Source organism: Lutra lutra, chromosome 14, assembly GCF_902655055.1.
Source record: "Lutra lutra chromosome 14, mLutLut1.2, whole genome shotgun sequence".
NCBI classification, from domain to species: Eukaryota; Metazoa; Chordata; class Mammalia; order Carnivora; family Mustelidae; genus Lutra; species Lutra lutra.
In genome coordinates this window covers 55,253,186-55,266,157 of record NC_062291.1, presented here as the reverse complement: position 1 = coordinate 55,266,157, position 12,972 = coordinate 55,253,186, and the positions used below count along the sequence as shown (strand labels likewise).

At 40.3% G+C, this 12,972-nt stretch overlaps 1 protein-coding gene across 1 annotated transcript in view; it reads right to left on the bottom strand.

The window, feature by feature from the left end:
• Positions 1–12,972, bottom strand: part of LGI1 (leucine rich glioma inactivated 1) — a 36,689-nt gene that overhangs the window by 17,935 nt on the left and 5,782 nt on the right. The window lies entirely within an intron of this gene.

Below are 12,972 nucleotides of genomic sequence, written 5' to 3'. Positions count from 1 at the left end.
TCTCTGTGCCTGTTAACTAAGGAGATTAAAACTAAGAGACCTCACTTTCTGAACATTTATGAATAACTTATTTGACAGCTGGGATTGCTTTAGAACAGTCAGAGGAGGGGAAGGCAGTGGGTTAGAGATGAATTGAGCATGATCAATAATCTTTGAAGGTAAAAGATGGGTACATGGAAGTGAATCTTACTATTATCTCTACCTTTTTTTTTTTTTTAAAGATTTTATTTATTTATTTGACAGAGAGAGAGATCACAAGTAGTCAGAGAGGCAGGCAGATGGGGAGGGGGAAGCAGGCTCCCCACTGAGCAGAGAGCCTGATGCAGGGCTCAACTCCAGGACCCTGAGATCATGACCCGAGCCGAAGGCAGAGGCTTAACCCACTGAGCCACCCAGGTGCTCCTTATCTCTACTTTTATATATGCTTGACATTTTCCATAAAAATGGGGGAAAACAGGAACCAAACAAATAAAACTAGATGATCTGTTCCATTTCTTCTTAAGCTATCAATCCTGGAGTGATGTTGGGTTTTCTATCCCTCCTCCATCATACTCAAATCATTCACTAGGCTTTGAAAAGTCAACACCAATGAATAATGATGTATATTAGATGCTTGTAATTATTAAAAGAAATTCAAAGGTTTATGATTTCAGTCCAACTTTGGCAATTGTTTTTTCTTATTTCATGGTTCTGGAAAGCAACAAGATTGCTCAGCTTTACTCCAAAGTAAGCTAACATCCAAAGCCTTCTTTAGGTTCCAGATTTTTGTTTCATTCTGTATAGGCATTATCAAGGATGGAGAGAACAGAATAAGGCAAAATAGATACAGAGCAATACCTCCCATGCTCACTGGTTTACAAACTGTCTCATGGTTGGACCAGCCACTTCAAAGCTGTATACTTCAAGTCGCCAGAAGAAATAGCTTTCAGCACCAGCTCCCCTTATGTTGAAAGCAGATGCAAAACAGAGCGGGAAATGGGTATTAGTGGGCAGCACTTGCCCACACATGTCAGGGAAGTAAAACAGAGAATTTCCACTAGAATTTGTATCTGCTTGTTCATTGCTTATCCCTAGCACCTGTAACATTGTCTGCCCCATAGTGGACACTGAATAAATATTTGTTAAACAAAAAAGGAATTCATTTTACATTAAATTCTTGTCAATGTTACATTACTAGATTGAATGTTTCTTATAGCAGGGACTTACCCTTATTTGCTTTTGTGTCCCCAGCCCTGAGCACAGTTCCTGGTTAAATAATGCTTGTTTAACTAGGTTTCAAGGATCAAAATCTCTGGCTAAAGGTGAAACTACATGCAAAAGTATGAATGAATCTCACAAACCTAAGTTGAAGGAAAGAAACCAGAACACAATAAAGTATATCATATGTGATTTCACTTATATAAATTAAAAAAAAAAAACACAGTAAAACTCATCTATACTGGCAGAAATCAACATAATGGTTATCCTCAGAGGTGGATAGTCACTGGAAGGGAGCACAGGGGGAGCCTTTCAGGTATGGATAGTGCTGAGTTTCTCGACCTGGATGCTGGTTACAAAAGTATTCACTTTATTAAAAAATCATGCTGGGGGGCGCCTGGGTGGCTCAGTGGGTTAAGCCGCTGCCTTCGGCTCAGGTCATGATCTCGGGGTCCTGGGATCGAGTCCCACATCGGGCTCTCTGCTCAGCAGGGAGCTTGCTTCCCTCTCTCGCTCTCTCTGCCTGCCTCTCCATCTACTTGTGATCTCTCTCTGTCAAATAAATAAATAAAATCTTAAAAAAAAAATCATGCTGGTGGGGAGGGAGGAATGAATAGGCAGAGGAATTTTAGGGCAGTGAAAACACTCTGTATGATACCATAATGATGGGCACATGTCATTATACATTTGTCCAAACTATAGAATGTACAACACCAAGGAGGAACCCTAATGTAAACTAGGGACTCTGGGTGATGATGTAGGTTCATCAATTGTAACAAATGTCCTACTCTGGTGGCGGATTTGGTAATGGGGGAGACATGTGAGGATTGGGGGTATACGGGGAGTCTCTGTGCCTTCTCCCCAATTTTGCTGTGAACTTAAAGCTGCTCAAAAAAAAAGTCTTGGGGGCACTGGGTGACTCAGTGGTTAAACGTCTGCCTTTGGTTCAGGTCGTGATTCCAGGTTCTTGGGGTCGAGCCCTGCATTGGACTCCCAGCTAAGTGGGAAGCCTGCTTCTCCTTCTCCCACACCCCCTGCTAGTGTTCCTCCTCTCACTGTCTCTTTCTATCAAATAATAAATAAAATCTCTTTTAAAAAGTCTTTAAAAACCATTGAAACAAACCCTTAAGATATATGAACTTTTCATTGTGTATATTTCAATAAAAAAGTTTCTTAATAAAAACAAGAAAGATAATAAGGTAATAATGAATATCTTAGTCTTTTGATTCTAAATTCAATTGTAGTTTTCTTTTTTTTTTAAGATTTTATTCGTTTATTTGAGAGAGAGAGAGTGAGAGAGCATGAGCAGGGGGAAGGGCAGAAGGAAAGGGAGAAGCAGACTCCCTATTGAGCAGAGAGCCCCAATGCAGTACTTGATCCCACAGCCCTGGCATCATGACCTGAGCTGAAGGCAGATGCTCAGCTGACTGAGCCACCCATGTGCCCTCAGTTGTAGTTTTCTATGGACAAGGATTCTGGGGACAAAGATACATAAAATTTATATATACACAGTAAATATAGTTGAGCAGGCTATTCATTTTATTGCCCTATCTATACTTAAAAAAAGACTAAAAATCATGTTCTATAAAGAGGGTAAAATTCTGATCCCTAATTTTCATGAATTTCTTGGAAATATATTTGATTTCTATATTATGATTTGTTGTTATTGATCCAGATATTAAAGAATCCACAGTCGCTGTTCAAAGGAAACTGTGCTACCCGACACCATCTTCACATGCGACAGATCTGGAGAGGACCAAGGTGGCCATCTTTTATAGCACACGACCTGTGTCCCTTCCCACAGATTATTAGGGCAAGAAGGGCTCGGGTCTTCATCCAGGGTAGCTGATTCTGAGGTGGGTCAGCCTCCCAAGGCCCAAATGTCCTGGTCAAAAAGGCTAGTTGGGTTAACAGTGAGTCCCCTTCTGGGGATTGGGAATCAGCATAGATGGAGCCAACCAGTAGAACAGCCTAAGGAGAAAGCATGCCTCAGGTTTAGTTAGCTCCATGGCATGCAAAGTGTGTGCAAGCCACACTCAGGAGAGAGCAGAATGTGGAAGAGGCCTCACAAAGAGAGGGAAATGTTGGAGCAGTGGGGATGCCTAGATCTGTGTTCAATCCCAAGCCACTGCTTCTCAGTCTTGGTTGCACTTGGGAATGACCTGAGAAACTTTAAAAATACTGATACCCAGTTTTGCCCTGAGGGGTTCCAGTTAAATTCTACATGTGGGGTGTAGCCTGGGCATTGGAATGTTCAAAAGCTCCCCAGGTGACTCCCCAGGTGCAGCCTGGGCCTTCCTTCTGGTCAGTTTCCCAACTCCTGTTCCCCTCCTTTACCTGTGGCCACCGAGAGCAGTCAGCTCTCCTTGCAGCAAGTCTGGTTGGAGCGGTGGCTCTGGACATGGAGGTGCTATGGACTGTCCTGTCCCTATAACTACATGTAGTAAGAGTCTGCAATAATATGATTCAGATTTGACAATCATCCTCACAATAGCATCATGCAAGGGTTGGTGGGGACCAGTGTACCATGTGAATGAACTTGGTACTCTGAGCCACAAATCAGAGATCTGGATCCCACAGACTTTCCAATCAGTCATCCTGTGGATTTGTCTGGAGATAGTGTAGAATCTGCCCTTCACTCCTAGTCTTGTGGGAGCCTGTGAGATCTCTGCCATTTCCTCTATTTTCAGTGAAGGAAAACACCAGGCATTTCCCTGTAGAGTTTTGGTGGAGTTGGACACAGGGATGTGCGATGAGCTATCTGTATCTCACCACCAAAGGTGATGCACTTAGATCTCTTAGCACCCTCACAAATTCAATAGGAAAAGGAACTACAGGAGGAATGGGGAGGACTTTTCCCTCCCTCTGCAACCAAGGGAGTATATGTTTCCTTACGAGAAGGAGATTTAGGAAGACCGTACACACCAACTGTTAATTCTAGACAGGCAATAGCTCATTATTTAAAGAATGGTGTTGCCTTCATAATAGCCTATATTTCATAGACTCCTGCTGGATTATATTCTTTGGTCTTTGGAAAAATTCTGGAAAGTGGTAGAGGAGTTGCTAATATCTGTTTGACAGGAGGAAACTGAGGCTCAGAGGGCTGTTAAAAGCTTTGCTTAAGATCATGAGTCCCAAGACTCCTCGTCCGGTAGCTGCTCAGAATAGGGTCTTAATATCTCCATTCTGGCAGATAATCATGACAACACTCCTCAGCTCATAGATTTAAGAAATCTAGTTAAATAATAATCCCTTTTTAAAAGGAACTAATTAATCAATTTAAGTAGTCTCAAAGTGACATTAAGATCATTTAAACCCGTATTTTTCTTCAAGTAAAGATGTCAAAATTTTGGAATGCATTTCAGTGTATTCTGTTTATGAATACAATATCCTCATTGTAGAGATTCTGAAAAATACAGAAAGTTTAAAGGAAAAAATAAAGATTGCATAATCAAACTACCCAAAGATATTGATACGCATATTCATGAACATATATGAGATATACACATGTATATTTATAAAATTGGGATAATGATGTTATGTTCTTCTGCCCTTTTCACGTACTTATTTTATCATGAATTTCTCATGACAATAAATTTTCAATATAATTTTAACAGATGAGTATGTTTTCTGTTATAGATGTAATTAAATTTTTTTCTTGTTGATTCCAATTTTTATTATTAATCACTACCATAACCATCCTCATATACAAATATTTTTGCCTGTTTACCACATCAACACTTAGAATTATACTTTTTGTTTCTTTTTCTATGAAACCATATCCTTTGATAATTTCTGTTGCTTTCTGAGCCCTTTTATATATTAAAAACATTACTTACTCTTTTCTTATCTTTATTTGATGCTAAGAGTTTTTCCCTATTGATTATGATTTGTCTTTTCATTCATGATTTTTAACAGGTAGACATTTTACATTTTTAACAAAATGTATCAGCTTCCCTTGTATATTCTTTGCTTTTATTCTTAAAATGTTCTTTCCCACATAAAAATCAATGAAGTATCACCTACATCCACCCTCTTAAATTTTTTCTTTTAAACATTTGACTCCTCAATTGATTTGGGACTTCCTTTTATGTATAATGTGAGGTGAAACACTGCCTTGATTCTTTCCCAAACACTTACTCAAATTTACTCAAAACCTTTTGTTGAATAATCGATGCTTTCCTCATTTATGAGTGTTTCTTCCTTCAAATGTCTCGTATTTTATTGGATTTTTCCAAGAACCAAATCTTGGATTTATTTATTATTCCTACTGCTTCCTAATTTGTTATTGTATCTGATTATTATTTATGTTCTCTTGATTTCCTCAAGATACTGAGTTTAGTGCTCAATTCATATATTTTTATTCTTTTTGATTTTAAAGGAAAGCATTTAAAAATATGACTTCACTTCCGAGTAAGGCATCCAATAAGTCTTGAAAGGTAATAATCTTTTAAAATTGCATATCTGATTTCTGCAAGTATTTAGAATAATATTATTAAAATCCCCTGTCAATGATAGGATTTTTAAAAAAAAGACTTCATGATTTTATAGTTAATATTTCACTGGGAACAGAAGATGATATCTCTGAAAAATATCTGTTCACCTTGAGTTCTAGTTGCTCCTTCTGGTGCCTGTTATATCCAACTACCTAGATGGGTGGGTCATATTTCTTCACAAGCAGTAAATTAACACCAAGGTTGTAAAGTTGTTAGGGGGTTCCTGGTTGAACTGAAAAGCTAGGACCAGAGCATTTAATTCAAAAGGAGAAAAACGTGGGCAACAAGGTTAGTGTGGAGCTCAGAGTCCTGAGGGAAACCAAGGTGGCGACAGAGAAGTAAAGAAATGAGCAGATCAGAGAATGCAGATCTAGCTACAGGGGAAGAAGGTCAAGTTTCAGGCTGCCAGATATCCAGCCAAGAAGCCAGAGATGGGAAGCCACCGGAGCAAAAGGACTGGGCAGGCACAGGTGTTGATGACGAGGCTGATGGGCTGCTGAAGTGGTTTCTTGCCAAGGTTCCTCACTTTTCCAGGTTCCAGGGAAGGAGCACAGTGAAGAGCGAATCAGGAAGTCTTAATTCCTGTGAATTGGTCATAAATCCTCTGTGTGGCCTTAAGACTTATCTCTACATTGTCAAAGGAGGAGGCTAGGTGGTTTCTAGCTTGAGATATACAGGAGTCTATGCTTGCAGACTGTGGGCTTCATTCATGGAAGAGTAGGCATGAGCTCTGCAAGGGGAGCAGGGAGTGGTGTGAAGGCAGGTCTGCAGACAGCTGAATGACAGGTGTAACCCTGCTGAGAAAACCTCCCTTGTCTCAAGCCAGACTGCTCACCTGGTCGTGTGCAAGGGCCCCCTGGTTCTACCAATACTTCTTCAAACTTCCTCTAGGTACTTATGACATCTCCATGATCATCAGAATTGTCATTGACCCATGAGTGGCCTGCATGGCATCAGAGCATGATCTTAAGCCAGAGCAGATTCTCCTGGCTACTCTCCCCTCGGTGAGGGCTACTCCAGATGAAGAAGAAGAGTGAACAGCCAGCACTTGGTTGTCACTTGGAGATGGCATTGATCAGATACAGAACAGAGAATCTGGTTTTTAAGTTTGTAACTGCCACTCATTACATGCATGATACATGAAGTAGGTGAATCTGTTTCATCGTCTGTCAGGATAGGAATTATAATAGCAAAAGGACTTCCTGGAAGATTCTAAGAATTACATGGGATAACATATGTGAGCATGTCTCCTATGCTTCTGTCAAAGAATATCTAAGCAAAGAGCATAGACATAAAACATTGGAGCTGGAAGAGCCTTTAGATAGATTTTCTTACTTCTAGGGAAACTGAGAGCTAGTGAGATTGTCACCTGTCCCAGACAACTGTTATGGGTGTGGTCCTGGGAATGAGGCAGTCATGGATAGTGTGTGCAAACACAGAAATGCACAAATCCAGGAGTATCTGTGATGTATACATGCATATATAGACAAATGAGAGGTGAAGCCACCCAGGCCATAAGCTGCTGGGAAAGTTAGGGGCATAGCTGGAGTGATTTGACAACTTGTGTACAGTTTGCTGTGCTGAAATGATTCAGCCCCTTGAGATCCTAATATTCTCCTTTATCCAAAAGAATAGGACTGGTTGGATGATAATTAATAATAGGCTGATGATTCACTTTAGTTAAATGCCCACATTCTAAGGGCATGAGACATGTGAATAATTTACATTTGAATATTTAAAAATATACTTTTAAGACAGGAAAGCATTAAAATGGGAAGCATCACATGTGAGCACCTTATGTCATGGTGTTTTATTTTGGGGGGGGGTTTTGGGTCTCTCATCCTTGAAAAAATTTTTCAGTGAAATTCAGCTGATCCTTAAGTAGACCACCAGGTCTGCTTTATCCGGGTTGATAGGAAATAGCCCTACTTTAGCTTCATATAAATCTGGTGGTAGGTGAGGGACATTCCAGAGAGATAGGTGGTTCCATTCCTCTTTTAACAGGTGAGGAAACTGAGGTCTGCAGAAGTTAAGGGATTTACCCAAGGTCACATACATCTTTTATCAGCAGCAGGGCCAGGATTAGAATGTAGGTTTTAGATCTGCAGGGATCCCCTTGGGAATATTCTTGACATGATGCCTACTAGCAAAGATCAAATCATGGATCTACTTCTTTGTTTGTATGGTCTATTACCTCTTATCCCAGGACAGTCAAACTTTTCCTTTCTGGGAGTTGGCACAACTAGTCTAGGAATTGACATAACTAGTCAACAGCCCACCCCTCCCAATGTTGTTTATAAATTCAGTCTGTATTGTCCTGGTCCTGAAGCACCAAGAATAAAGGACTTACATTTTATGGAAAGCCCATTCTGTGCCAATCCTCATCTTCAGCAGCTTGCCATCTATGAACTCATTTTAATCTTAAAGTGAACACTATAATTTTGGTTTTATATTCTCCTCTTAAAATATGAAGGAACCGAGGTAAGAGAGGCAAAGTAATTTGAAGCTTGTAACTGGCAAAGCTGGGATTCTGTGCTCAAACTGGTGTCGGTCATAGGTGAGACCATGCTTTCTCTTTTTAGTCCCATCAGATCTGCCCATTGTCTGCTGTAGATCTAGAACAGCCTTGCCTGGAAGTTCCCAGAGTCTATTCCCTAGAATACAAGGCCTTCATAGGGTTGAGAGGTTTTACATGAACAGAGAAACAGATAAGTCTGGGGAAAGTGAATAAGTAAAGATCATTAGGGTTCTTAATCACACTAATCTTTCTATCCTTAAACTGAGACTCTTCAAAATGGAATGAAATACACAGCTTCCCAATTTTATTGATCATGGGACCCTTTTATCATTGAGCTTTATGTTTAATGAATATTCTATGAAACATACCCAGGGAAATGCTGGATTAGCCATTTGGGAAATGGCTGTTAAGGAACCTGCTCCAAACAAAAATAGTGAGAGTGTAAATATAAGCTCAGGGGCTTTTTCCTGTTAAATGTGCTGTGAGGGGTAATCTACTTCCTCAGAAAAGTGGAGCATCCCCTGGGAGGTCCCCAAAGCAGCTGTGTGTGCCAAGCTGCTTGACCAGCTGGACAGTGTGGGAGGCAGGCATGCTCCTGGATATCACACTCCATGAATCCACACTAATAAAACTGAGTTAACTCCTTATATGGAGATAGATGTTTTAGTGTATCCTTTAAGGTGGAGTTCTTTGCACTTGCCTAAGCACTGCTAGCAAGCCTTTCTAGAACAAGGTGAGGTATAAATAATTAAGTTAGTAAATGCTATGAATCCCAAAAGCATAGACTCCAATATCCTGTGAGATGTGAAAAGAAGTGAAATGACATAAAATAATTCTAGAGGCTTTTCTAAGCCAAAGTACATTGTGAGTAGCCAAGGTGGGGAGATAAAATGTACAGTTTCCCAAATTTATTTGAGCACAGACCTGTTTCTTGCTGGACAATAGTTCCACAGGACACAAGTTTAGAAGATGTTGGTCTAAGGCATAACTTTAATGTATGTAAGTCCTTTTTCTTTTGCTATTTTCTTCTCTCTTTCCTTTTTCCAAGCAAGGAGACCAAGGCTTACACATACAAATGAGAATTAAATCCTAGGGAAACGAGTTGCTCTTGCCAGTAATGCTGCCATTCTTTCAAAGGGCTTTTGAAACTCCTCATTAATTGTCCTCAGGAATCAGGACACATTCCCCTGAATACCCCCATTAATGGCAAAGGTTGACTCTTTGAGAGGGGGTTGGATTTGGGGAATGGAACTATGCGAAGTCAAGCCTAGTGATTCATGTTCAAGAGGAAGTAGATGCAAGTAGTTAAAAGTGAGGATGTGAGGTTAAGCTCCAGATGTGCCACTTAGGAGGGGTGTGACATAGAGGAGGTTACCTAAAACCCTTTTATGACTCAGTGCTTCATCTGTGGAATGGAGGTAATCATAACCCCTCATGGGGTTATTGTGATGATGAAGTAAAGAAATGAGGTCAATAAAGTGCTTAGCCTCAGGCAGTACAAACATGACAAACACCCCCTAACAAAACTTTGCCTGGTTTTATTGTATGGCTTGTAAACTGGCAGTAAAGATAGTTCTCAAAGAAGGATCTAGAAATGTTTAGCCATGGAAGTATAGCTGGAAGGAATCTAAGACCTCCCACAGGAATTCTCTAATGACTCCAGAATTGTTTGTACATATGAATTCTGGTCTGTTTTTTTAAGGCTTATTGCTTTTTAATCACATTGTACACAGGCAAACACCTGCCATCTTGTCATGTAAATGGGCATAACAATTTCTCTCTAGTCCCTGCCCATGGGAGAAATAATGAAATATTGTTTTATCATCAGTCACCATGGGGAGGTCTTGGTAAAATCCCAGAGGATCTACTTGGAAAATTGAGAACCACATCATTATTTTTAATGATGACTTTATAATAGCCAATTCCATATTATGAGACTCTTTCATTTAATAATCTAATTTGCTGCTTTGTTAGAAATGATCCAATAAATTTTCTTCATTTCTTTAATGAGACCACCTTCTATATTATATTAATTTCTAGGAATTCTACTTGTAGAATGGAATACAATGCAATAGAATTTTTTTAAGACAGGAAGACACCTTAGTTAATTGAATAGATAGGTCTTGAAATGTCAACTTATGTTTTGTTTGTTTTTTAGCCTTTAAAAAAAAATCTGCTTCCAGATTTTTGCCTTCCCCTGAAAATTAGGAAAATATGGCTCCATGCTCATGTACCATATTCTCATCAGCAGTGATCTGCTGGAGCTGAGGATCTTGTCATTTTTAGGTAAGGCATGTCTTCTCTGGTTTACCCTGGTCACTACCACCCACTATTGTCTTATACTCAACTGCTTCCTTTATTTACCCTACCACCCAATCCCCATTGGCATTTGAGTTTGAGAATCACAATTTTATCTATCTCTGGTATTTTATACATATAAAATCTGAGGCCCAGGGGCGCCTGGGTGGCTCAGTGGGTTAAAGCCTTTGCCTTCAGATTAGGTCAGGATCCCAGGGTCCTTGGATTGAGCCCCACATCGGGCTCTCTGCTCAGCAGGGAGTGGAGCCTGCTTCCTCCTCTCTCTCTGCCTGCTTCTCTGCCTACTTGTGATCTCCGTCTGTCAAATAAATAAATAAAAATCTTAAAAAGAAAAAAAAATCTGAGGCCCAGGGGTATTTCGTGACCAACCCAAGTTCAGAAAGCCCAATAGTGGCTGACCTGGATTTGAAACTCATGTCTTCGAGTTCAGACCTCTTTCCTCCTACCACAGAACTACTCATCTGAAGACTCGATAGTGTTAATTATTTTGAAGAAAATAATGTTTTACAAAATTTGGTGCCAGTTTTTTTTTTCCATGAGAAAGAAGCGAGAGGATTCTGCTTCTTCTCAGTCCTCTAACCCCAGAAAGGCAAATAGTTCATGTTTTCGGTGAGAGGAATTTGAAGGCAAGATTGCTTAGCAGGTTCTGATGGACACTTATGGGTAGAACAACAACATTTTGAATGTAGGATCATAAGCAAACACAGCCCATACAATCAGATGCTAATCCAATATTGTGGTTGGTCAAATTAAAGTGATTTTCAAAAACCATAATAAAAACTAACGTTTATTATTGAGTTACAGGAACTGTGCCAAGCACTTTCCATCTATTGTTTCATTTAATCCTCACTGCAACCCTGTGCAGTAGGTATGATGGTTATTCCCCATTTTGCAGATGCAAATCATGAGGCTTGATTAAACCTGCCCCAAATCATGGAACTACTAAGCAGCAGAGTGTAGACTGGACCCATGTTTATTTGACCACAAAACCTGTGCCCTTTGCTACTTGCCATATTGCCAGCTCTCCAGGGTTAGCCATTTTGATATCACAGCTGTCACCATAAAGGCCCTATAATCATTTTGTAGCCCATATCTCAACAGTTGGCAAAAGTCATCATCATCGCCGATCAACTGAATATCATTTTGAACAAAATGAGAAAGCCCATCAAGACTACCTTAGGATAAGAAAATTTAAAAGAGAACACCTTGTGATACATTCAAACACAGGCGATTATAATTTACCTTTTTAGGGATCACTGCCAAATTGTATCTGCCATATCAGAGCAGGGAGGGAGAGAGAGCTGACTCTCATCTTCGTGTCCCTCATCTTCGTGTCCCTCACAAGCCCAATGCTGTGCCTGTTGCACAGAAGAATCCCATAATGCATTTACTGAGATGGGAGGCTTTTGCTTTCATTTTGTTACTGCTTGCAACACTACAATGAATACATATTTGTAGCTAAGCAAGTATAAATAAGTCAGAAAGGAAATTACCTTTTTGTTAGAGAACTTTGTTTTTCATCTTAATACTGCTTAACCAACATTTCACTTTGGAGGTCTACTCAGACTGAATAAAGGGAGGGTTTTATCCTTCACCCACCCTTGATGCTAGTCAACCTCCAGAATCACCAGAGAACCTGGGAAGCAAATATGATTTTTTTACATGTCAAAGGCCTAGAAGAAGTCCAAGTGGGACAGAAGAGACTCAGCAATGGGTCTAAGAAAGGCTTTGGATGCTTTGCCTTTTAAATTCTGGTACACTAGAAATCTCTGTTCAAGAAGTTTAACATCATAATGCCATGTTTTTTCCTTTTTCTTCTTTTTGGAAGTATGATTTATATGTATAACCAATACACATGATGTAGACGAGGGGATTGAGATAGCCCAGGAAACTGGGTGAAGAGATAGGGAAAAGGCAGCAAGAAAGTGAAGGGGCAGTGAAAAGGAAGGAGGTGTTCGCCAACAAACTGCCACTCTCCGGGCCTCTCCTGGGGAAGAGAATGTGCCCTTGCCTCCCAGACTGCCCTCCACTATTTTGTTCTGGTCCCAAAGGCAAGGTAGTTTCCTGACTAGACTTTGCCTGACCCATTCAAATTTAGTCTGTATCCAGGCCTTCAGGAGGGAGGGTACAGGTCCTCCAGGAACTGGAGCCTCAGACCCAGGGGCTCCCCGATGATGGCCTGTTGTGTTTTGTCTCACACTTTCTAGGTTACCTGGGTCCCTAAGACAGATTGGGGAGCTCCTCTTTAGCTTGAGGGAGTATCACCCAACCATTACTCTCTTTGTAAAGGTAGTCCTTGGTTCCTCGGGAAGGAGGCCAATTCCCAACGTAAAATGCCAGTATGCGAGAAATAACTGAGCCAGTGAACAGCGCCTTTACTCTGAGGCTGAACAGAACCTCTTCACATTGTTTTGATTCCGTTCACTTTCTAGACCTCCACAC